The 24,674-nt window shown below is 45.1% G+C and overlaps 1 protein-coding gene across 3 annotated transcripts in view; it reads left to right on the forward strand.

The window, feature by feature from the left end:
- Positions 1–3,074: 3,074 nt before the first annotated feature.
- DAB1 (DAB adaptor protein 1) overlaps positions 3,075–24,674 on the forward strand; it is a 417,476-nt gene continuing 395,876 nt past the window's right edge. Inside the window, exon 1 of one of the 3 annotated variants that reach the window (XM_027108386.1) lies at positions 3,075–3,309. The gene's annotated coding sequence lies outside the window, so the exon portion shown is untranslated. Of the gene's footprint in view, positions 3,310–3,420; positions 3,583–24,674 lie in introns of those variants that run through there. The other 2 variants (XM_027108389.1, XM_027108387.1) reach the window with 2 other exon arrangements.

Raw genomic sequence — 24,674 nt, forward strand, 5'->3', positions numbered from 1 at the left:
GTAGAGAAATATTAGCATATTCCTGGCATAAGCGAGCACTACAAACTATTTAATAAACAGTGGCTATGTAATAATTTGTTTGAAATCCCCAGAGCTTACAGCGCAAATTCATTTTATTATATTCCATCCAATGAGAGGTATATTTGAAATGATTGTAGGAATAAACAGAATTTTAAGTAATGTACACAAGTAATAATACACAAAATGAGCTACTTTTCATCCCTTCCTTTGGAGGAGTGATTATTGCTGGTTGAATTTATGATTTCTGACATTTGGTTTTGCTTTCAATTGCAGGTCAGTCTCAAACAGTACTTATAGAGGCTGCCCCCCTGGGTGTCTTAAGAATCATGTGCATACGGATGAATTACGTGAAGTTCAATAAAACGCCTTTCTACCCATCTGCATGCTACTACTCATGCCCATGTTTTTTATTCAGTTGACTCAGAGATCCTTAAAGGCAGGATCTGTTTCTGATTTACCATCATTATTTCCAATGCCTTGCACAATGCCTGATATATAAAATGGACTCCGTAAATGCTCGTTGATTTAAAGTGAACCATTTTTGGAATTGTTCTGGAATGAGAACCAATGTTCACTGGGTGACTTATTCAGTGCTAGCCATGTTCAATATATTTTTCCATTTAAAGCTTGCACAATCTCATGAAGCAGGTATCACTATTGTAGAACTGAGATTTTGAAGCTCAGAGAGGTAAGTAACTTGTCAAAGATGGCTCAGGATCCAGCACACACCAAGAGGAGTACTTCTGGGCTATCTGGGCTGTCATGACGGTTAAATGAGTTAATGAATGGAAAGCACCCAGAATGGTGCCTGGAATGTAATAAGCAATGTAAACATTTTTGCTGTTTCTCAAGGTAGATGATAAAGGAATGTTTATTGATTTTTTTCTTTATGCCACACATAATACAAACTATATTATTATTTAAGAGAAGAAAAAAAACACCCTAATATTTAAGTAGGTTGTTTCTTGACATGTTTGGCATAAAAACTTAAAATGGTACTTTAAGATTTGATTTGGTTTAACCCTGAAGACTATTAGGTCCTTGGTGGGCAGCTTGTTTGCAGTTAGCATCTGTATAACTTTCTTCCAGCCTGGAGTTGGGAACAGTTGTAGCTTGTTGCCCCTGTCAGATTTAATGGGAATTTGCTGAGTTTCCCTGGTGCACCTTCTCCAACACTGAACAGAGAGTTTTACATGAGCATCTTCCATTTTTATCCCTGAGCCACTCGGTGTCAGGTATTCCCTTCAAAGTCTGTAATCATAACCTCATCTGAAAACAGAACAAGGTGGAAGGGGGTGAAGTCCACAATTCTCAAAGGCAGGGCCTTACCATGTGTATAAATTGTTTTGATGTTTCACAGCTGTCTCAAGCATTGAGAAACTTTTTGGGAGAGTCAATGAAAAGTTAGACCTATGTTCAATCACATAAGGTTTCACATTTGTCCCAGTTGTTTGAAGTGCATTAACAGTTTTCTACACCCCCTTTCTCTATTTCAGTGAAGTCTTCTGTGGTTTGTCCATGTCCCCTGGTTTTCTTTGTGTTGAGTTCAGACTCCGGAGGTCTGTCTTTATAGATGAGGAAACTAATAGAGTTGCCTGGAGAGCCTGAACTTTCTACTAATGTATCTTAAGTGTTCTGTAGCAACTCTTGCCACTTTCTAGAACTTTAGAAAAGTTGGAGAGACTTGAGCCACTTGCTCTGGTCCCCACCATTAGGTTCGCTGGTCACACCCGTAAGTAAATAGAAACAGTAGTATCCACCGGTGGTACCTCCCTCTCACCTTGTTGGGAGTTCCCGCCCATCAACTTTTCTCCCAAGATTGCATCCGGCCAATGACCTCACGCATTTTTCCTGTCTCTATGTAAGTTGTTATCTTTTCAGGAGGAGCACGACAGCCTCTGTTTGCTGGGGCCTCCATTTGTACAGAAGCTGTTATTATGGAATAAGTTTAATGGGTCGTGAATTTTGTGGAGACAGGGAGGGTCTCTCCATCACTTTGTACGTACCAGCCATGGGCCTACTGGCTCTACAAGGAGTGCATTAGGCTAAATATTTTTAGCCCAATGACTCTGGAGGTAATAACCCTAAATGCTTCATTAAATTTTCATGGCTGAGTGATGGAAACTACGAGGAAAAACAAACAAACAAACAAACAAAAAACAAAGCCCAAGTCAGCCACATTAGCTTCATTTATTACCCAGCTGGAGAACAGGAGTGTGGCCTTAAAGAGAATAAAAATAAACGTTTTAAGGAACTGTAGCCAGGCTCTTCTTTTCCTTCCCCGCGCCCTGCTTCAACAGCACAGGACTTCACTTGATTTTTTTCCCTCCTACACCTGGCGTTCGGGACTCTGGAGATGGGTGTGCCACGACGGTCTGTTGAATCCAGTCTCAGGGCTGAAGAATTTTCAGACTCACACACTTTTCTGAGATTTGGCGGATCTTTGTAAGCTAGGACCAGAAGTAGGGAGCAACTGACTGCATCCTGGCTGGAGCCTTCTTCTGCGCGTGTCCTAATCTGGGATTGTTTACTCCCGGACATTCTGAGAACCAGAGTTGGGAGGGTGGACGGCAGGGGGAAACTTTGGGGGTTAACTGGGGCCTGAACACCCTCAGGGGCCTGAGTCCCTCCCTAGGACGCACGAAAGAGTGATAGACGCACGCCTCCTCCCTCTCCCAACTTTGCCTGGGAAGCCTCGGTGACGACAGGGGCGCACGAGCCAGGGTTGGCCGCTGGGACCTAGCGCCCCCTCCTGCGAAGGAGAGCGGGGGCTACACGTCGGCGCGGGACCTGCCCTCGAGTTTTCCCGCACTAGCGCTTTTTCCATTTGGGTATGCGCATGTTTAGAGGCCTGGGTGATAAGAGAGTAGACCCTAGAGAAAAATGAGGGAGGCCGGGCGGGGGCGGCTGGTGGCGATGGTGAGTGGCAAAAACAGGGAATACTTTGTGAAAAACCCGAGTCTGGTGGCTTTTACCCCATCTCGCCCTCACTCCCTCCCCGCCCACGCAGCCGGGGCGGAGACCCGGCGCTCTGGTCTCGGCTCTCCTCCACCACGCCGGGATGGGGAGTGAGCGGCAAGGCTCCAGAGGCGCGACTGCGAACCGCGGCGCCCCCGCTCGCTCGCTCGCTAGCTCTTCCTCCTCCTCGTCGCCACCGCGACTCCGCTAAGCTCTCGGAACGCGCTCGGGCGGCGCACAGAGCACCCGGGCGGGAGCGAGAGCCGCGAGGCCGGGGCGACGGGAGCGCGGCGGGCGGCCAGGCGGCGGCGGCGGCCGGGGAGCGGGCAGGTGAGCGGCGCCGCAGGGCGCCGGGCGGGCGAGGGGCTGGCGGGGCGGGGGCGGGGGCGGGGGCGCGGGAGGAGGCGGGTCTGCGCGCGAGGCGGTCTCCTCCCCCTGCTCTGACGCGGAGCCCGTGGCGCCCGGGGAGAATGGACCCAGCTCGGCTCTCGCCCGGGCTTCCCCGGGCTGGAGAGCGCGCCTAAGTGCCGCCGCCCGCCGGGCATGGGGAACCGCTTCCTGGGCGGCTGCGGCAGCGGAGGAGGAAGCTCTCGGCGAGCCTAGGTGAGGCACGGCGGTGGGCTCGCGGCCGCCCCGGAGTTCAGCGCGGGCAGGTGTCGGCGGGTACGCGGCGCCCGGATGCCCGGGTGGCTCCGTCGGGGTCCCCGGGCGCGGAGGAGGGCTCCTGGGGCGTTCCTCTCGGGAGTTTGGCCAGGAGTGCGGCGGGGATGGAGACTGCAGTTTTCCTCCCTGTTTCTCCACTTGCTGGAGAGGATAGGCGCCTCTGCTCCTTCCTTATGGGTCTCCCCATACCACCCCTTATCTCCCTACTTCTGACCACGCGCGGTTCTCTTTCCAGACCTGCTCACCTAATACATTCGTCTCTCTCCGGGACCCCCTGCACCTTCCTCCTTCCTGCGGCACGTCGCTATCCACCCATGAGCCTTCCTTCTCCCACTCCAAAACCTACCTGGTACTCCCGAGCCCTTCCTCAGCCGCGCTGCCGGCGTCCCCAGGTCGGACCCTCTTCCCTGCTCAGCCAAACCCGGTTTTCACTTCCCTACTCCTCGGTAGCGCTGCGGTTCTGCTCCGACCTGCCGAAAAGCGAGATCTATCCCAGTGGCCCCTACCCTTTCGCAAACACCATCAGAGCCGGACCCCGCGTCTCCTCGGAACCCATCTCTTCCCGAGTCCTCCATCTACTCGGTTCTCTGCTGCCGCCCCTTGCATTCCACTCCCCAGCACCACCCCGCGCCGCCCTCCACTCCGATAGCTCTCCTCCCCACCCGCCCCCTCTTGCTTCTCTCTGATCCAGACTTGACGCTCTGCCTCGGCTGCAGAGCCAGGTTTCCCCACCCCCCTACTGGGGAAACTTTAAAATCCATGTGGTTCGGTTCATAAAGGAGCCCTAAAAGCAGGACTCAACCGCCGAGAGAGCCTGGAGCCAGGGAGTCAAGGATGGCGGAGGTTGTGTCGTGGCGTCGGAAAGGAGCTGTAGGCTGAGTATACCAAGTACATTTCAAAACCCTGGTTGCTGCAGCTGGAACTCTCCTCCCGAGGCTGGCTCGTCCCGCGGAGTATTATTGTGACCCCTGGTGGGAGGGCGCGAGTATTTTGTGCACTTTTTTTTTTTTTTGGTACGCGGGCCTCTCACTGTTGTGGCCTCTCCCGTTGCGGAGCACAGGCTCCGGACGCGCAGGCTCAGCGGCCATGGCTCACGGGCCCAGCCGCTCCGCGGCATGTGGGGTCCTCCCGGACCGGGGCACGAACCCGCGTCCCCTGCATCGGCAGGCGGACTCTCAACCCCTGCACCACCAGGGAAACCCTTCTGTGCACTTTTTAAAGCACTTTTTTTTTTTTTTTTTCCTGGTGGTAGTGCTGGTGGACGGGATGAAGGGGGCACGAGGGGAAGGTTTCTTTAAGAGGTTGATGTCACTTGGCTCCTGCGTTGCTCCCTCCCGGACCCGCCAGACTGTGTACGTTTCACTCCCTGTGAACTAACCCCCCCCCCCCCCCCCCCCCCACCGCCCCCCGGCGCCACACAAGTCCTCATTGTTGGGGGTCTGCCTGGGCACTTCCGCCTGGGCTGGGAGAATCTGGAGGAATGGGGTGGGGGGTGGGGAGGCCGGGGGCGCTGGGCGACCGCGGTGTGGCTCTCGCCTTGTGCTCAGCGGCCGCGGACGGAGTGCAGAGCGCCGCGGCGCGGGCATCGGTGAACTCCGGCGCTTGTCTCCCAGGGTGGGGTGCGCGGCTGCGTGGGTCGGCGTCTGCGTGTGCATTTGGATGCCGGCGCACACCTGGGTTTTAGTTCGTTCAGAAAGAGGGGTTAGTAGAGAGGTTGCCGCAGAGAGTGCGTGTTTTGCTGCCCGGAGCTGGGCGGGCGAGTCCTCCGAGAAGGATGCTACACTGCAGCTCCTAACATCCCGGCGGAGACCGGAGCGAGGATCCGCCGATGTCGCTTGTTACTCCCTCCTGCTCCCTTCCTACTGGCCCGTTCAACGCACTTTCAAAATGTTGATGGTTTTGAATAAAGGCCTTGTGGGGGGTCCCGCTGACATTACATCGCACTTCATATGTTTTCTAGTAATCATATAAATTAAAGGTGGCTTGCGTTTAGAACTCCCTAATTAACCGGTTCACGTCTGTACATTTATGTGCCAATTATAGGTCTTCGGGAAATCCATAAAATTATAAACCATCCTCACCCCCTGAATCAGCACCCATTGTTTTTATTATCTCAATGAGTGATTCTGGATGGAACCCTTAATTGCACAGGCAAGATAGAGGAGGAGGGGGAAGTGGAGAGGTTGGGTGGAATAGGGACACTCCACAGCTTCTCCTCAGCCCACCCCCATCTCTTTCAGTCTCCATCCTGACAAGGCTTGGTGACAATTCTGGAATCTGAAAGGGATCACAGATTTTCTTGGTTTCCTATTGAGAAGGGCGACGTAATGAAAACTGTATAAAAGTCAACTTCTAGCAATCAGAAATTGTCTGCTGATGTCCTTGATTGAAATCCCAGCATTCAATTGGAGTACTGAAAACTCGAAGAAATGGCTTTTGAAGCGCTATTGTTCTTTTCCATACAGAGAGGCCTTCTTAAAGGTTTAGGAAGTTCAAAATGCGGTGATTTTAAAGACTGACATTGTAACTATTAGGCAACGGTGAGAGGATCGGATCCGCAGGGATGAGAGAAGAGGGCGAAGTGGGGAGTACAAACGTGTTGTTACTATCTCGCTGCTACCAAGTGGGAATTCAGTTCTCCACATCAAGTTAGCAATTAAATCTCTGACTAAAGCAGATTTAGAAGGTGATTTTTAGGTTTTTTTTCCTCTCCTTTTGGGTGGTGGTTTGCTTAAGGTCTGAATAGGCGTATCTGAAACATTTAATCATGTTCATTGTATTCAACAATAAAATCTGAATAAAAATTGTTTACTGTTGATGAAGCTCATCTCACAAGCTGTTTCACAGTATGTTTCATTTGCAAGACAGACCATTGTGTGAGGCTGCAGGGAAGACATGGTATCACTTCTTGTTCATTTTCTCCCAAAGCCAGAGAGGAATCCTCTGCTCCCACTCCCCTCTGCCGTCCAAGGAATTTTTTCTTAAATGGGTGGGTGTTTGGCTTGGTCCCTGATAGTACCCATCTTAAAAATGGCCTTTGGTGGATTTCGGGTGCCTGAAGCCACCCTGCAGGCAGAGGAAGAATCTAATTGAGGCAGCATTTGCATTTTGATAATTCACTCAAGTCAAACATTTGGTTTTGCTGGGGTTTAATCCTTCTCTCAAGCCAATAAGGCTAACAAAGCAAGAAAATCACACTGTATGTCTGTTAGTTGGCACTTTACAAAGTTGCATAGATTGAAGGCGGCTGTCAGGAACTTTAAGTGTTACTTAGGGCTAACTGTAACAAAAAACGTTCACTGGTTGAGTTAAGTGATTGAGGATGAATCGACCTCTCAGAACCTCAGTTTCATCATTTGCACAACAGGGACAATATTATCTACTCTGTGGAGCTGTGAGCAATCTTATGGGGGAAAATGTCTCATTGGGCGCTTTGGCACTTAGCAGGATTTCAGGAGAATGGTAACTTTTAGTACTAGAGAGCATGGAATTCTGCTAAGGAGAGAGGATGGTATTTGGAATTGGAAGGGCAGGATGGAAACCAGGTACTGGATTGGCAAATCACCTCTCTTAGTATAATAAAAATAGGAATAATTAACCCTTGTGGGGCACTTACTAAGACTCAGACTTAAGCACTTCACATGCATTAACTTATTTAATCCTTCAGTAACCCTAGGAAGTGCATACTTGTATTGTTATTCTCATTCGATTGATAAGGAAAGTGGGGCACCGAGAGAGTTGGTAACTGGCCCAAGGTCATACAGCAACTAATACAATTTAAATCCAAGCTTTCAGTCCTAACGACTACGTTACGTTACCTCTGAGTGGGGAGGTGAGCTCTATCTCCCAGGGTGGTTGTCATGTTTAATGGGGAATAATGGAATAGTTAGACTTCCTGTAGGAGAAAACTACAGGTTGTTGCCAATTTCAGATGCCAACAACATAAGATGGGTACTTCTCTATTACCAGCAGGGCGTTAGGCTGATGGTGGGCATTTTGAACACTTCTGACATCGTGGCAGGTATTGCTTCACATGTGTCTACTGTGTTAGTATATTCAGTAACTGGGTAGGCAGAGATTGCATTACTGCTCTTACTGGTTACCAGTGGAGGAACGCAGAGATTCTCAAAATTAAGAGGTGGTATAACAGGTCTTTAGAAGTCTGGACTTGGGCGCTAGGCTGCCTGGGTTCAGACCTCAGTTCCCCCAGCGCTGCCTGCTGTGTGGCTTTGACCAGCTTATCTAACTTCTCTGTGCTTCAATTTTCTTTATAATAAAAAGCTGCCTGCCACATAAGATTGTTGTGAGAATTATAGGAATTAACACCAAGTGCTTAGAATAGTACCCAGCATGTGATGTTACTTAGCTGTTAATGTTATCCTTCAAAGAAGAGAAAAATCCTTTTCCTTGAAAATAAAAAGTTTTCTGTTCGTCACTGATATCCTAAGACTTAAATATCCTAAGAGTATCTGGCCTGTTGTTTTTTGTTTTGCTTTTTTGTTAACCAGGAGGTAGAGAGGAGGAGAGGTATTGAAGGAGTTCAGGCAAAGGTTTTGTTTTGTGTTTGGCTTATTGGAAATATTTCCTTGAAGGTTTCTCCTCTTTGTGAAGGGAATGGTGAAATCTTCATAATGCTAAGATCTCTATGTCATTGCACTTTTCAGCAGTTATTGTCAAGGAAATAAGATGACTATTGGATGGATTAAATTCTAGGAGTAGTCAGCTCTTCCCAATTTATAGATTGGAAAGCAAATCAGACTTGGGGTGATGCATAACTGCACAAATGAGAAACACCATCAGACCCAGAATTCTTTGACCAGTGCTGCTTCTTCTAGACCAGACTGTCTCCTATACCAGGATGGAGTAGTGGCCTGAAATATAAATAGAATTAAATATAAATAGAATCCCCAGGAGGGGATGGTGCGCGGTGGGGTGGGTATTACCAGCTAAGAGCGGAAGCCAGCCAGATGTTCTGTACTGAAAAAAGAGTGTCCAGTAGGAAAAGAAAACCCCTCCTCTGGGGTTATAGCCATGAAAAACGAGCACAGAACTCAATCTATGAAATGTGTATCAGGATATGAACCTGTGTACAAAAAAGAAAAAAAGACATTAAATCAATTAATCACTTTAACACTTCCCTTAGGTTGGAGAGCAGATGATCAGGTTTCTTTTTCTGTGAGATGCTCTTTGTATTTTTCTTCCATTGAGTTCTTAGAAACGGGAAGGTTTTGGTTTGGGAATCATAAAACTTCTCTGGCTTCTATTTCATGAAATAGGCTACCATATTCTATTGGAAAGAAATCGCCAACTTGCTTTTATTATTATGATTTTATTTTAACCTGACATGTAACCAGTCTACAGTGCCAGTGGGGGATTCTCATAAAGAGAAAACAAATAAAATTCTACTGAACAGGAGAACTCACAGCTCAAATGGTAAAAGTTTGTGGTGTCAAAGATGTGTTGTTTGGCTTAGGGGATAAAATTAGAGGAGGTAAGGTAACAGACAGATGTGAAGTTCAGAGTGAACCCAAGTCAGCTGTGTTGACCACCTACAGGGAGTCTTGGAAAATTACCAGCCCTGTGTTGATAATTTGAGCATCATACCGATTTCTGACTCTCTGTTGGTCTGTCACTCTGTTTCTCAACTGGATCTATCCATTCACTCTTTATCAGTTAAGCATCTCTTTCTCTTCCTTTGTCTCTTCTGTGTTTATCCCAGTCTTTGTCTCTTTTTCATTCTTTATGACTGTTTGTTCCTATTCTTGTTAGTGTCATAATCAACAGTAACAGCTGAAAATTATGAATATGCATAAAGAGTATCTGGAAATTGAGGCCACACATGTCCTGATACAGACATCACTCCTGTGTCCATTCAACATGTCTTACTAGCACCTCCTTTACCTCGCTCTGGTTCAGTGCTAGGCACTGCAGACAGTTCCAAGATGCAAAGGTACAGTCTCTCCCATCTGGGCATCTGGCCTTATACATAAATAGCTGCTACAGCATGACATGTGGTACAGAGAATATCTGTATAGCAGCACTGGAAGCTTCCAGTTGAGGAATTATTTCTACCTGGAGAAAGGAAAGGATGGCTAAGGCTTCACAGAAGAGATTTTGTTTCAGCTGGAAGCTGGAGGTTGACCAGGAGTTTCTGAGGGGTTGAAGGCATTCCAGGTTGAAAGAACTATATGGGCACAGACAGGCGGGCAAGGAGCTTCATCGTTGGTTTGGGGATGGGCATCCTGTTAAGAGTGGCTGTAAGGTAGCATATGTGGCTGAAATGGATTATTTTGTAGAGCCTTTTCCAAACTTTGTTCTGGGGAGCACTGGTGTCCCCCAGGATGGTTATGAGTATTTCAAAAGAAAGGGCATTCACAAGGAAAAAAAGTTGCATGCTCAAAAATATTTAGGAAGCCCCGAATTATGTATCCTACCCTTAGTAAGACACAGTATTTACTGACATGTGAAAGCTGCAGAGATTTCCTGCAGTTAAGAAACTCATGTACCTCATTAAGAGTTTTCCAAACTTATTTTCTGCAGAATCTTTGATTTCAAGAAGTCCCTCTCAGTGTCTCATGAGATAGACTGGAGAAAAGGTTTGTAGGTAAGCACTTATTATTTTTAAGCAAAACAGTTAATTTGATTGAGAAGGCAATGCATTTGATTTGAAATGTAGTATGGTATATTTCTAAGACATATGAAAATGTATACATAACAATGAGTAGAAAACTCTGTCCCTACCACTCAGCCTAGGAAGGCAAGCCATGTAAATGTAGTCAAAGCCACTTAGTAACCTCTCCCCATCAGATCTCCTTCCCTCCTGCCAGAGAGAACCACTATTCCACATTTGTTATTTATCATTCCGTATAATTATTCTGAATATGCTTTTCAGAAGAACAGACTTAAAAAGAATTCCATTGAATTCTCATCCAGTTTCTAGCTAGTCACTAGAGAGATGATAAGAAATAGTAGTTTGTCCAATAACTGTCCAGGAGAGGACATGTATAAGCTCTTTAGGGAGAAGGAACGTGGCTTTTACTTTTACCAACAGTGCCTAGAATGTAGTAGATGCTCAATAAGTGTCTGCTGGATTGAATTGAATTAAATGTGTGTACTTTTATGTGGTTAATTAAGCTCATGTGGATAGAAAGATTGGGGTAAGTTGTTTTTCACTGACAATATTGAAATTCTTTGTGATCAACGATCTTGAAAACATTCTTTTTTTCGGTTGCAGTTCTTTATTTTGTAATCTGGATTTGGAAATGAATAGTAACAATCAGCTATTGAAAGTCATCTCTGTTTTCTTGACATCTTTTGGAATCATTAACAGTAACAACTTATTCAAATCTGTCCTATAACTGATCCACTAGAACTGTCCACTTTCATTACAGGAACAATGATAACCAGAAATGTTTTTAATCAAAAAGGAAATTTATCAATTCATGCTAATTAATTACTCAGTCCCTGGACACTAGATACTTTGAAGGTTTATGAGGTTCCCCGGGGAGTAACTTATTTTCAGTAACAAAGTTTTATAGTTACGCACCGTCATGCCACGACAAGCATCTCTCTTCATAGGAGTGAGGGACATCCTCTTGAAAAAGCTCTTGTCATCTAAAACATATGTCATATTTGGGTGACATTTTCCTTTTTTATTGTCCTAGCCTATATTCATATATTACTGCATACACGTATGTCAATATGTACAGTGAGTGTTAGAATGTTGCTGAGGAATGCACAGCAGAAAGAATGGGAGCAGAAAGAAAGTGGGAGACTTACAGGCTCCCTGGGAGAGGCTTTTCGCGCTAAATCATGTTTATATGGAAGATGGTGGCTTAGCTTTTCTCATAGGGTTCAATGTTGATTATAGCTAAGATAGACCCCTAGGATTTTCTATCTTTGACTTGGCTGGTGCAGATTTTTCCCAGTAGACTTGGGAGTAGTAGTAAAAATCCCAACAGGTGGCAGGACAAGAGTCAACTTTGGATGTGAATGATCGTACATGATCCAGACACTGCCCAGAGAGTAAGGAAGAGAAGCCATGCATTGCTCTTCCCTAGGGATTGCCCGGTGATGCCCACCCACTCTGACCATGGCACGTGGTGGTGCTTGTCTTCAATCCCAGGACACGTTATTTTGAGCAGTATTACATGCATGCTCACAAAAGTTCTGAATATAAAACACAACCGTTCAAACGTACTCAAGTTAGACTAAAAGTGCTGGTAATCCAGTTGAAGTCAAAGATGGGCCAGCCATGTGCTGAATCTGAGCTACGGCATGTATTGTTAGAACATCGTTGCAATGAATGCAAAAAGGTTACTGTAATTTACTCCTTTGGGAAGCTGAATAGATTCACAGGCCACATAGAAGTTGGATTCCTGCCAATCTTCTGCTCTCTAACTTCTTAATTTTAATGTAGTTGAATTTATCAGTCTTGTCTTATGGTTAGTACTTTTATGCCTTGTTTAAGAAAGCCTTTTTAAGAACCCTGATGTCATAAAGATATTCTCCTTTATTATCCTCTAAAAGCTTTATTGTTTTTTCTTTCACATTTAGGTTCTATAATCCTTTCTTATAGTATATTTTCTGGAATTAATGTTTGGTGGAATATTAACAGCTATTACACGAATAATAGCATTGTTATTTCTAATTGGGGGATCTATATAAACGTGTGTGAGGTAGGAATTGATTCTGTATGGGGAAAAGTCATCCTGGCATTTAGGGTTAGTTTATAGGCATATATTTTGTCCACTCTTTTGCGCAAGCCACGCTTCTTTATTATTATAGCTCTATAAAAAGCCTTGGTAATTGCACGACAGACCCCCCATGATGTCCTTCTTCAAAAGTAACTTGGGGGCTTCCCTGGTGGCGCAGTGGTTGAGAGTCCGCCTGCCGATGCAGAGGACATGGGTTCGTGACCTGGTCCGGGAGGATCCCACATGCCGCGGAGCGGCTGGGCCCGTGAGCCGTGGCCGCTGAGCCTGCGCGTCCGGAGCCTGTGCTCCGCAACGGGAGAGGCCGCAACAGTGAGAGGCCTGTGTACCGCAAAAAAAATAAATAAATAAAAAAAAAAAGTAACTTGGCCTTTCCTGGCCTTTTGTCTTCCATATACATTTTTTCCATATACATTTTATAATTGTCTTTTAAACTTACGCTCAAATACTTATTGAGATTTGATTGGAATTATTGTTTGAATTTATAGATTAACTCAGGGAAATGACATTATTATAATGTTGAGCCTTTCTACTCATAAACATAGTACCTTCATCCATTTATTTAGTTCTTATTTAATGTCTTTCCATACAGATTATAAATTTCTTCGTAAAGGTATGCACTCTTCCGTTAGATATATTTCCAGGTGCTTTATATTTTTGTTGTTGCTATTGTAAATGCCATCTTTAAAATATTATATTTTCTAGGCATGCATTAGTTTTCATCGTACTTCACCTGTATTTCTTATTCTGGATGGTGAGGGCTAGAAGGAGAGGAGAAAAGGTGGTGGTTCTGAGTGCTTACTAAACATTAGGTTCTTTACGTACCCTGATTTGAATGCAGAAGAGCCTCAAGGGAAGAGCTCTTTGTGGCTTAGTACCACCCTTGGCTGGATCACTGCTGTGCTTTGCAGACCAGCAGTGCTGGGCTTTCCTTTGTCCCCGTGGGTCCGGGGGTTGTGGAAGTGAGGATTGCGGCCGATGAGGGGTGATCACCCCGAGTAGCAGCCACTCACCTGGTTCAGGTGGCAGAGGCCTTTAAAAGACGTCTCTGGTTTTTCCCTGGAGGGAGGGGTTGTGCAGAGTCATCTGGCTGCCTGAGGGATGCAGTTTGGCTGGTAGCTCCAGTCTGGTTTGACTTCTCAGGTAGATCTCTCAGGTCAGTGAATATTGTTCCCACTTTCAATCAAGGAGCCAGAGGTCTAGGGAACTGAAAAGACGTGCGCAAGCCATCTAGCTGAGCTGGAATGAAGACCCAGGTCTCGCTACACCCATATCAATGCTCTTTCATTGCACCTTATTGTCTTAAGATCCTCAAATATTTGACGATGATGATATAGTGAAATACTGAAGCATTTTTCATTTGAGGAAACACCATTATGCATGGAAATTGTAACTTATATCTGCCCAAAGAGGGCTAATTGTAGAGCTTTCTGACTATAGCCCATGTGGTGGTTGTTACCTGCCATTTGTTATCCTCTCTCTGTTGCTCTGTCTGTCTGTCTCTCTGGATTTCCTCATGCTATTAATTCTTTCATAAGCCTACTCCCACTCATTTATCCCTATTCAAATAATATTTGTATATTAGGATCTAGGGCAGGATATCCATTTCTCTCTGAAAGTTACCCCTAGGACATCAGTGTCCATAAAATTTCAAATTTCTCTCCTCCCCTTGCCAGATGCTGTACCTCTTTCCTTCTTCTCTCACATTCTGTCATCAGCACATGTTTCATTATATTTTCTGGAATGAAGGTAATGCGTACCGCATTAGGTTAGGGTGATGTAAAAAGAGGATGTCTCAAAGAAAGCAAGATTAAGGGACCAAAAATCTAACCACTTGGTTCTCCTGATACCACTATAAATTTTCTCTCTGCTGTGTATCTGGGGTCATAGGAGTGAGGTGAGATATCATACTGTATACATCTGACTGCTCCAGATGTGTCAGGGGAAGGGGAAGTCTTGACTTGTTTTAGTAGCCGTACGTCAGCGTGGCTGGGAGGAAGGGGGCTGGGTACTGGACTAACATCGCCCTCTTTAAAAATATAAAGGTCATTGACTTTACACACACAAGGACCGACTGTATAGCACAGGGAATGCTGCTCAATATTCTGTAATAACCTAAATAGGAAAAGAATTTGAAAAAGAAAAGATACATGTATGTGTATAACTGAATCACTTTGCTGTACACCTGAAACTAACGCAACATTGTTAATCAACTGTACTCCAATATAAAATAAAAATTAAAAAAAATATAAGGGTTCTACACCATAGGCTCAATCTAAGTTCGATGCTTCCTTCTGTCTGCCTTTCCCAGGCAAGTGTATCTTTCTCGGGCTTCCTGAGCCCTGGGTCTGCTAAGCACCAACACTTCATTACGTCAGTTGTTCTGCTCCATGCGTGTTGATCTGGAGTCCTTTAAATTTGAGAGTTTCTCAAGGGCACTGTCGTCTGGATTTCATGAGCCATATGCTTGGCCTGTTGAGGAAGTTCACTGTAAACACTTGCTACCTTTAATTTTTAAAGGCTACCACAGTGCCTTTGCAGTGGAGGGGAAAGTATCCCTTTACTGAACTAATTTGAGTCTGTGAAAACAAAATAGGGCTTTCTGTTGTAATTTTGAACAGTTTCTTTTGGGACATGTTTTTAGCTCCTTTTATTCCCAAACTGTGCCTTTCCTGTCCTGTTCTTTGCTGTCCTCCCTCCTCTGCTTCCTTTTTTTTTTTTTTTTTTTTTTAAATCAAATCAAAGGAGTTGCATGAAATCAACAACAAAGACTTCTCAACTTACGGGTCTGTAGTGTGATTTTACAGTTACTGCAGTGGGCAATAGTCCCTGTCTTTATCACATGCATTATTTCCGTGGAGGAGGAAGAATTTGGGCAGTAGTTGGGAGGTGGACTTTGCAGTTCCCTGTCAAATCCCATAGTAGCATTAAGTATTTTATGTGGGTGATTGGTCACCTTGTCGATGACCTGTAGCTCGTTTAAAATTTCAGCCTAAAGAGCGAAACTCTGCCAACCAGTATACGTCAGCGCCGAAGAGTGCCTTTCTGTGCTATCCCCGAACACATCCAAAACAGCATCAGCTGCGCCACCACGACTTTCAAGCAGAATTTAATTATTTTAACGATATGCACCGTATCAGTGAGAGTCTAGTCAGGAGACACATACCAGGTACCTTAATTGGAAGAATTCAATATAGGGAACTAGTAACAAAGATGTTGGAAGAGCTGAAAGTGTGACAGAGAGACGAGGGATGGACACTAGCGAGAGCAGGAAGTCAGGTTGCTTCTAGATCTTAACCTGCAGGCATCAAGGGAGCGGGTGGTGTTATCAGAGCCCAGGTGTTGAGGCTGTTGGAAATGGAACGGAGGCTGCGTAAGCGTGGTACCACACAGGGAGGGGCTGGAACTGTGGAGGAGACTCTGCCACAGCAGGGGATGCCACCTTGAAGCAGAAAGGGAGGGAGACCCTTGATCCTCCTCCTTCCTTCCTGTCTCCTGCCATCTTTCCCATTCAGTGAGCCTCACTGGAAGTTAGTTGGCCAGAAAACCCGGGGAAATGTAGTTGGGGCCAGCTTTCTGCCATACTCAACAGAGTGGAGGGGAAGGGCCAGGAGTGGATATGAGAGAAACAGGCAAAGGACTAGTTCACACGCCAGGGAAATAAATCTCTTACAAAAGTGTTTATTGGGCTTCCCTGGTGGCGCAGTGGTTGAGAGTCCGCCTGCCGATGCAGGGGACACGGGTTCGTGCCCTGGTCCGGGAAGATCCCACATGCCGCGGAGCGGCTGGGCCCGTGAGCCATGGCCGCTGAGCCTGAGCGTCTGGAGCCTGTGCTCCGCAACAGGAGAGGCCACAACAGTGAGAGGCCCAGGTACCGCCAAAAAAAAAAAAAACAACAAACAAAAGTGTTTATTAATATTGCAGACCTAAAGGAACACAACTGAGTTCCTCCTCTTCTCTCTCCTCCCACCCCAGCCCATCCAACCTCCCTCACAGAATATTGAGAGTGACTCAGCTGGCAGCTGAATCTCTATCTTGTTAGGGTGAGCTGTGCTAATGTTGGGTGCCCTGCTGAGTAGGACAGCAGAGTAGGACTACGAGTCTCTGAGAACTCAAACTTTTTTTTTTTTTTTTAATAACTCATTTAGTGGCAAAATGTGACCTGACCTGAAGTGACTTGAAGTTCCTTATAATCTTTAGTGATCCCTTCGTGAATAGGCATACAGCGGCTCTAGAAGCATTAATGAATTTGATTACAGGGCATCACCCCAAACCCAGCTAGGGGTATTACAAATAAGAGGTAAATGTATGGCATAGTAAAGGCTGCCTGTCTAAAATGCAAAATAAAATCCACTTTATGAACACAAAAGACCCAGGGTATTTGGATAAGGTATTGTGACTCTGTATTTCAACATGGCAGAGGAAGAATGATGGAAATGTGGCCCAGTAACATGCAGTTCTAGGGCAATGCTGATGGTAAACAGCCCAGCCCCTCCGGAATCATGGAATGCCAGGGCTGGATGTGCCCCTGTAGCCCAGCAGAGCCACCACTTCATTCTGTAGGTGAGATGTCTTTTGCTTAGGCTGGAGACCTGGCAAATATGTCACAGGGTCACCAAGGGGTGAATCATGGAGCTGGAATCATTTATTGCCCCTTTACAATGAATGAATTTTAGGCAAATGAATTTAGTGAGTGAATTTTAGGTCTGATTCTTTGGTTACTTTAAACCTTTGAACAGTTGACATTCAGATGGAATGAATGAAGCCAGCAAGTGAAATATATAGGTAAATTACACACACACACACACACACACACACACACACACACACACAATTCAGATGCCTTGTCCTTTGATCTTCAGAACAATCCCATCAAATAGATAGGGAGGGCATTACGGTCCCCATTTTACAGATGGTCAAACCAAGGGGACTTGGCCAATAATTAGCTCTGTGGCCACAGGCAAGACCCTCAGCTCTGAGCCTCAATGGAGAAATGGGCTCCTACAGGGCTGTTTTGTGAATCAAAAGAAGTGACGCCTACAACACAATTAGAATTGTGCCTGGTACCGGTGGTCATGCCATAAGCAGTAGTTCCTTTCTCCCTCCCCCTCCCCCTTCAGACAAGTGAAATAGATGGCACAGCCCCACAGCCATTCCCTTTGAAAAGGATGCGCTTCAGTATAATGAAGAGTTCAGTGGTTGAACAGTAACAGAACTCCTGTCTCTGTGCCTTTTTTTTTTCTTTCAGCTTTCAGAGTAGGGGCTTGAAGTCATGCCACCCTCAGATCCGTCACGATTTGCTGTGACCTTGGTGGCCCCTGTTGTCTTCAAAGGTCAGGAGACAGTTTGATATTTTGTTTCCTCCAAGTCCAACTGTAGGGGAAACCACCATGGCCACAAACACAATTTTCTGCAGAAAGCACCCTTCTTGTCAGCACACATGGGACTTTGTCATAATTCATGTTAGGTGGGCCTAATAAAATATTTCTTCTTTTGAGTATTTTTCAAGATTAATAAAGCAGCATTCTTGGGGGAAGTTTATTAATCCATAACTTATAGAAAACTCCAGAGGAAGAAGATACGAGATATGTTCTGTAGGTAAAGACGTCAGGCTTGCCACCACTAGAATTGAATTGTGCATACATTATTCCGCTAGCTATCTTCTGGGTACATTCCAGGTTGCTGGTGTGATGGTGACCTTGTCTTGGACATGATCTAAACAAGCATTTGTTCCCTTTTATTTTTAAATTGGGAGGGTGTGAAAGAGGAGGTGGCAATGTGTAGAATAATCCCAGTCCTCGGGATGTGATCCTTCCTGTCCCCTTGGCTGCACGTCAGCTACATTGGACACAAAGACATACTTTTGAACCCTGGCTCTTTTGCTGCACGCACTGGGTTTCTGCTGTCTGTCAAATGGAGATTGTGGTGCTGGCAGCAATGATGATGGTGATGATGAAGATGATGATGATAGGGGTGACCTATCACATGGCTACCTCTGTGTCCATGACAAGGAGTGATGATTTATGGGAAAGGACGTGGGACTCTATCACTTCATCCATTTACTCAGTGTTTTTGAGCCCCTGCAACATACTGGCACAATGGCAAGCTCCTTTTTTTTTTTTTTTTTGTGGTACGCGGGCCTCTCACTGCCATGGCCTCTCCCGTTGCGGAGCACAGGCTCCGGACGCGCAGGCTCAGCGGCCATGGCTCGCGGGCCCAGCCGCTCCGCGGCATGTGGGATCTTCCCGGACCGGGGCACGAACCTGTGTCCCCTGCATCAGCAGGCGGACTCTCAACCACTGTGCCACCAGGGAAGCCCAAGCTCCTTTTTGTTAAAGCCATAAAAAAGACACAAATTTCTTTCTCAAGATCCAGGATTAGCCCGGGAAGCACAAATAAACAGATAATAATATGGCTAAGTATGGCCCCCAAAAGTATTAGTTACGGTGAAAAATAAGACAGAAGGATGGATTTTGCCAGGGTAGGGAGGGGTCAGCATCTAAGCTAAGCATTCTGAAGGTGGCTTGGAATTTGCCGGTGAGTCTTGGTGCAGTCAATGTGTTTTGAGTCCTGTGTTGGGCTTTTAGAGTGAGTGTGACAGGAACTCTAGTTGCCCGTATTCCATATGCAGTCCACTGGGGAAAATGCAAAACCAGTAAAGGCAGGAGGAGGCCTGTAGACTGGGGGACGATGACAAAGGTAGAGATGGGCACTTCCATGTATGAGGAACCCTGCATAAGTTGGTACAGATGGATCACAAAGTGATGGGGTGTCAGGAGCTGGGGAAAGTCAGTCTGGACGGGTAAACAGGGACAGTTCATGGAACACCTTTTTACCAAATGTTGCCCAGGAGGTTGTGGTTGGGTAGATGGTGGCAAATAGACTTCACTTTATGTCGCCTTCTCTGCAGTTCTCTCGCTTCTCCTATTGACTGGGTTCAAAGAGCAGTCTATGGAGAAATATGGTTGTAGATTTTTGGGTGAAATGAGCACTGTTAGGTGTGGTATAGTTTAATGGTGTCTCCTGTTAAAAGAACTGCAAGCTCAGGTGCTTACAAGGGCCATGCAGCTGAGATTAGCTGGTGGAATAGTCTGGAGTGGGGGGGAGGGGAGAGGGGGCACTGGGTAAGCCACTGTTCAGCTCCAAATGATGATTGCAATAAGAGAGTGCTGGACCAATGTAGCCAGGTCTTCAGCTTTTCCAAGAAAAGCTAGAAACTTTTTTTTTCTTTTAATTAGAAATCCGTCTGTTTAAAAATTTGGCGCTAAATCAGTTAAACAACAAACAAAAAATATGTGTAGGCAGAAGATAACTGGCCTGTGGGCTTTTAGCTCATGAACTACCCGTTGGTGAATTTTGACCTATTCGTTATAATTAGTATGTTATGACGACATAAATCTCCCTCAAGTGGAAGTTCAGTCGATATTACCAGGGGGTAAATTGGGCCATTTTTTGGTAAAGGAAGGTTTCTGCAAGACAGTTGAACGGTGGAAATTGGTTCTCATTTATTTGTGTGTTCCCTCAGTCACCTTGTTTGTTGTTCTTGATCAGATGATTCTGATACATGGGGAAGCTTTGTAAAACCAGTGTCCATGGCAATTCTGGCGTGTTCTTAGCTGTTTCTTGGGCAGCACCGAGCTTTGTATCTGTCTGAGTCTACAGCTGCCTTGATTAAGCTTGTCATGTGCTCCTACCGAGGCAAATCCCTGTAGTGAGTCAAATGAGTAGTTTTAGGGTTTGAAAGTGATAGCGTTCTGTGGCTTTCTCACTTAGGGTTGAGACTCCCAGCCACTAAAATATGCACATTTCAAAGCAGAGTGAGAACATGAGCAACTTAGTAGTTACTGTGGCATTGAGCAAGTGTCATAAATATTTATTTATCTTTTTCATAGCTGGCATAAAAATGTTAGGATATAAAAAAGTTGTTCACTATAAATACAACAGAAAATTCATTGGCTATACATCTCCTGAATGCGTGTGTCTCTTTGGGTTTCCATTAGTGTCTAGCAATATACTTTGAGGAATTAGATTTGAACAGAAGCTTCAGCTGAATATGAAAGCTCTTAGTGTTCGTAATTAACCCGTTTTCAGCGAGGATCCGTTGCATACAGCAGTCTTCTTTTAACCGTATAGTGCTATGGTCAAGTTTAATGAATGTTTCTTTCAGAATTTTTTTTTAAAGAAACAATCTCTGTTTATTGAATTTGGAAAACACAAAAAAGTATAAGAGAGAAAAAAGTCATTTATAATATTTCTATCCAGAAGCAATCACTGTTAATGTTTTTGAGTTGCAGAGAAAAATAGTCTGTGGTTTGAGGTCAGACCAACATGGATTTTAGTCCAGGTTCTTCTGTTTATTTAGTCTTGACACTGCTTATTTTTTCTCATCTGTGAAATAGAAATAATAACATCTATTTTATTTAACATGTGGATTATTAAACCAGCTAATGCATATTAAGCATTTAGCACATTACTCGGCACATAGAAATCACTTAAAAACTGAGCTATTGTATTTTCTATTCTTTTTGCTATAAACATTTTTTTTTTGATAGGTAAGAAGTGGATTTATTTAGAGACAGACACACTCCACAGAGAGAGTGGGCCATCTCAGAAGATGAGAAAGGGCCCTTTTTGCTATAAACATTTTACCTGGTGGAGTGCATCAAAAATAGTTGTCAAAACACTATTTATTTTGTAAAAATAAAACAACTGATGTTCCCATATCTCTTTTAAAAATACTCTTTAAAATGTCCTCCGCCTCTCCAGTGGTACACAGTAGGTTCTATGTTTCTATTTTTTTTTAATTGAAGTATAGTTAATTTGCAATGCTGTATTAGCTTCAAGTATAAGCAGAGTGATTCAGTTTTTTTAATATATATTCTTTTTCAGATTCTTTTCCATTATAGGTTATTTCAAGATACTGAATATAGTTCCTTGTGCTCTTCAGTAGGTCCTTGTTGTTCATATATTTTATACATAGTAGTGTGAATATGGTAATCTCCTAACTTACCTCCTCCCTGATATCCCCTCTGGTAACCATAAATTTGTTTTCTAGTCTATTTCTGTTTTGTAAATAAGTTCAATTATATCTTTTTTTTTTTTTGCGGTACGCGGGCCTCTCACTGTTCTGGCCTCTCCCGTTACGGAGCACAGGCTCTGGACGTGCAGGCTCAGCGGCCATGGCTCACAGCCCCAGCCACTCCGCGGCATGTGGGATCTTCCCGGACCAGGGCATGAGCCCGCGTCCCCTGCATCGGCAGGTGGACTCTCAACTACTGCGCCACCAGGGAAGCCCCACTTATATCATTTTTTAGACTCCTCATGTAAGTGACATCATACGATATTTGTCTTTCTTTGTCTGACTTATTTAATTTAGTATGAAAATCACTAAGTCCATCCATGTTGCTGCAAATGGCATTATTTCACTCATTTTTATGGCTGAGTAATATTCCATTATATATATGTACCACATCTTCTTTATCCATTCATCTGTCAGTGGATACTTAGGTTGCTTCCATGTCCTGCCTGTTGTAAATAGTGCTGCTGTGAACTTTGGGGTGCATGTACCTTTTCAAATTAGAGTTTTTCTCCAGCTATATGCCCAGAAGTGGGATTGCTGGGTCATATGGTAATTCTATTTTTAGCTTTTTTTTTTGCAGTACATGGGCCTCTCACTGCTGTGGCCTCTCCCGTTGCGGAGCACAGGCTCCAGACGCGCAGGCTCAGCAGCCATGGCTCACGGGCCCAGCCGCTCCACGGCATGTGGGATCTTCCCGGATCGGGGCACAAACCTGTGTCCCCTGCATTGGCAGGCAGATTCCCAACCACTGTGCCACCAGGGAAGCCCTATTTTTAGTTTTTAAGGAACCTTTATATTGTTCTCCATAGTGACTGCATCAGTTTATATTCTCACCAACAGTGTAAGAGGGTTCCCTTTTTTCCACACCCTCTCCAGCATTTATTATTTGTAGACTTTTTAATGATGGCCTTTCTGACCAGTGTGAGGTGATACCTCGTTGTAGTTTTGATTTGCATTTCTCTGAGAGTTACTGATATTGAGCATCTTTTCATGTGCCTGTTGGCCATCTTTATATCTTCGTAGAAGTGTCTATCTAAATGTTGTTTTTAAGTTATGTAATATTTCATTAACATGCCTGTATCCACATTTAGCTTTTCCCTTTGTATATTTAAGTTGTTGCTCATTCTTTTTTACTGTAAATAATTCTGTGATAAATATCTTCATTCATCAGTCTTTTGCAGCAGCTTGATTTTCTTGTTAGTACAGTGACTGCCTCCCGCATCTGGAAATGGGTAGAATTACTGCCCGCATTCTCCATTGGAACTTTTGGTGATGATGGAGATGCTCTTTGCACTGTCCAGTATAGTAGCCACAAGGCACATGTAGCTCTGAGCATTTGAAATGTTATCTCGTGTGACTGGGAAACTAAATTAAAAAAATTTTTAACATTATTTAATTTTAGTTTCAATAGTCTTACAGGGCTGGTGGCTGCCATATTGGACAGCGTGGGCTTACACTGTTCTGGTTCAAAGAGTAGAGTGGGCTTGGGCTGGGATTTTGTTTTTCATACAGGCATCCATAGACTATTTAGCTTTTTCTTCTGGGCTTTTAAGCTCCAGTACAATCTCAAGATATTGCATTTTCCCTTTCTATATGTTTCTACTTTATTTTGACAGGAGGTTGGTGTAGGGTTCCTCACATACCTGCTGCCATGTTAAGTTAGAAGTCTGAGTTGATACTTAAGTACGGATTGCTCATAGTGACCTCCTTCCAGACAATACAGTATGGAAAGGGGATAAAAAAGAATAACTTTGTGGTGGCAAAACCTGACAAACAGCATATCAACGAGATGATCGAGGTTAACACCAGCAGGGATGGATCATGTTGAGAGTACGTGCCTTTGATACGATGTGACGAAGGTGGCACTTTACCTCTTCAGTCTTCGTCCCCGAAACACATAACCCCAATGTAATTATGACAGATCCCAATGGAGGGACATTCTGCAAAATACTCAACCAGTACTTCCTAAAGCTGTCAAGGTCATCAAACATAAGCGAAGTCTGAGAACTGTCAGAGTCTCGAGTTATAATGGCTAAACGTTATGTGGTACCATGGTTGAGATCCTAGAACAATGAACAAAAAAAAAGACACTGCGGGCTTCCCTGGTGGCGCAGCGGTTGAGAGTCCGCCTGCCGATGCAGGGGACACGGGTTCGTGCCCCGGTCTGGGAAGATCCCACATGCCACAGAGTGGCTAGACCCGTGAGCCATGGCCGCTGAGCCTGCGCGTCCGGAGCCTGTGCTCCGCAACGGGAGGGGCCACAACAGTGAGAGGCCCGCGTACCGCAAAAAAAAAAAAAAAAAAAAGGACACTGCATAACAACCAAGGAAATATTAATAAAATGTGGACTTTAGTTAATAATAATGTACTGGTTCATCAGTTGGCTCATTAATTATAGTAAAGGTACTACTATACTAGTGTAAGATTTAAAATAAAAGTCTGAGTTGAAAATGTTGACTCTGTGAGGACTCTTCGGGTTGCCAGTGACAGGAATCTAGCTTAGCGCGGCTTCAGTCTAAAAGGGATTTCTCTGCTCACATAACCAGCAGTAGGTGTGGCCTGGCTGGCTGCAGGTGTGGTTAGAGCCGAGTGCTTTGTCAGCTCTGGTTCCACGCGCTAGCTTGACTTTCTCTGCCTTGGCTTTGTGAGAAGGCTCTTCTTAAGCAGTGGCAAAGACGGCCCCCAGCCATCCAGGCTTACATCCTACTAGCTTAGCAACCCTGGCAGAGGGGAAGAAGGCTTTTTCCCAGTAGCACAGAACAGCCTGGGGCTGGCACTCAGTGGACTTGTTCTGATTCCTGAATTCATCTCTGAGGGTCGGGGCTGGGGAGGTGGAATTCCTGCCCATTGGCCAGTACTGGACCCAAGGCCCACCTACAGAGCCAGAGGGGGTGGGGTTAGCCCCACCAAGCTATATGGAATGAAACTGAGATGAGAGGATGATTCCCCAAAGGAAAATCAGGGTGGGAGATCATGCTTGGCAGGCAGGCACAGGCTACACAGGCGCTGCTCGCTGCACTGTATCTTTGAAGCATTCTTAGCTCCCCTGATTCTCTTCTTAGGAAAAGCCAGTTTGTTGGGGGAGAGGGAGGATTTTCTGTCCTGTGAATTGCTGTCAATTCACATAGCAGGCTTCTGTCACTTTACGGGACAATTCCCCTCTCCAGAGGAGGGTTCTTAGATGTCTTCCAATTATGAAAGCACTGGGATGTTTGGATTCTGTCTGGTCTTGTTCTGCC

The sequence above is a fragment of the Aethalodelphis obliquidens genome, unplaced genomic scaffold, assembly GCF_003676395.1.
Source record: "Aethalodelphis obliquidens isolate GAN/ISIS:26980383/991018 unplaced genomic scaffold, ASM367639v1 scaffold9, whole genome shotgun sequence".
Taxonomy (NCBI): domain Eukaryota; kingdom Metazoa; phylum Chordata; class Mammalia; order Artiodactyla; family Delphinidae; genus Aethalodelphis; species Aethalodelphis obliquidens.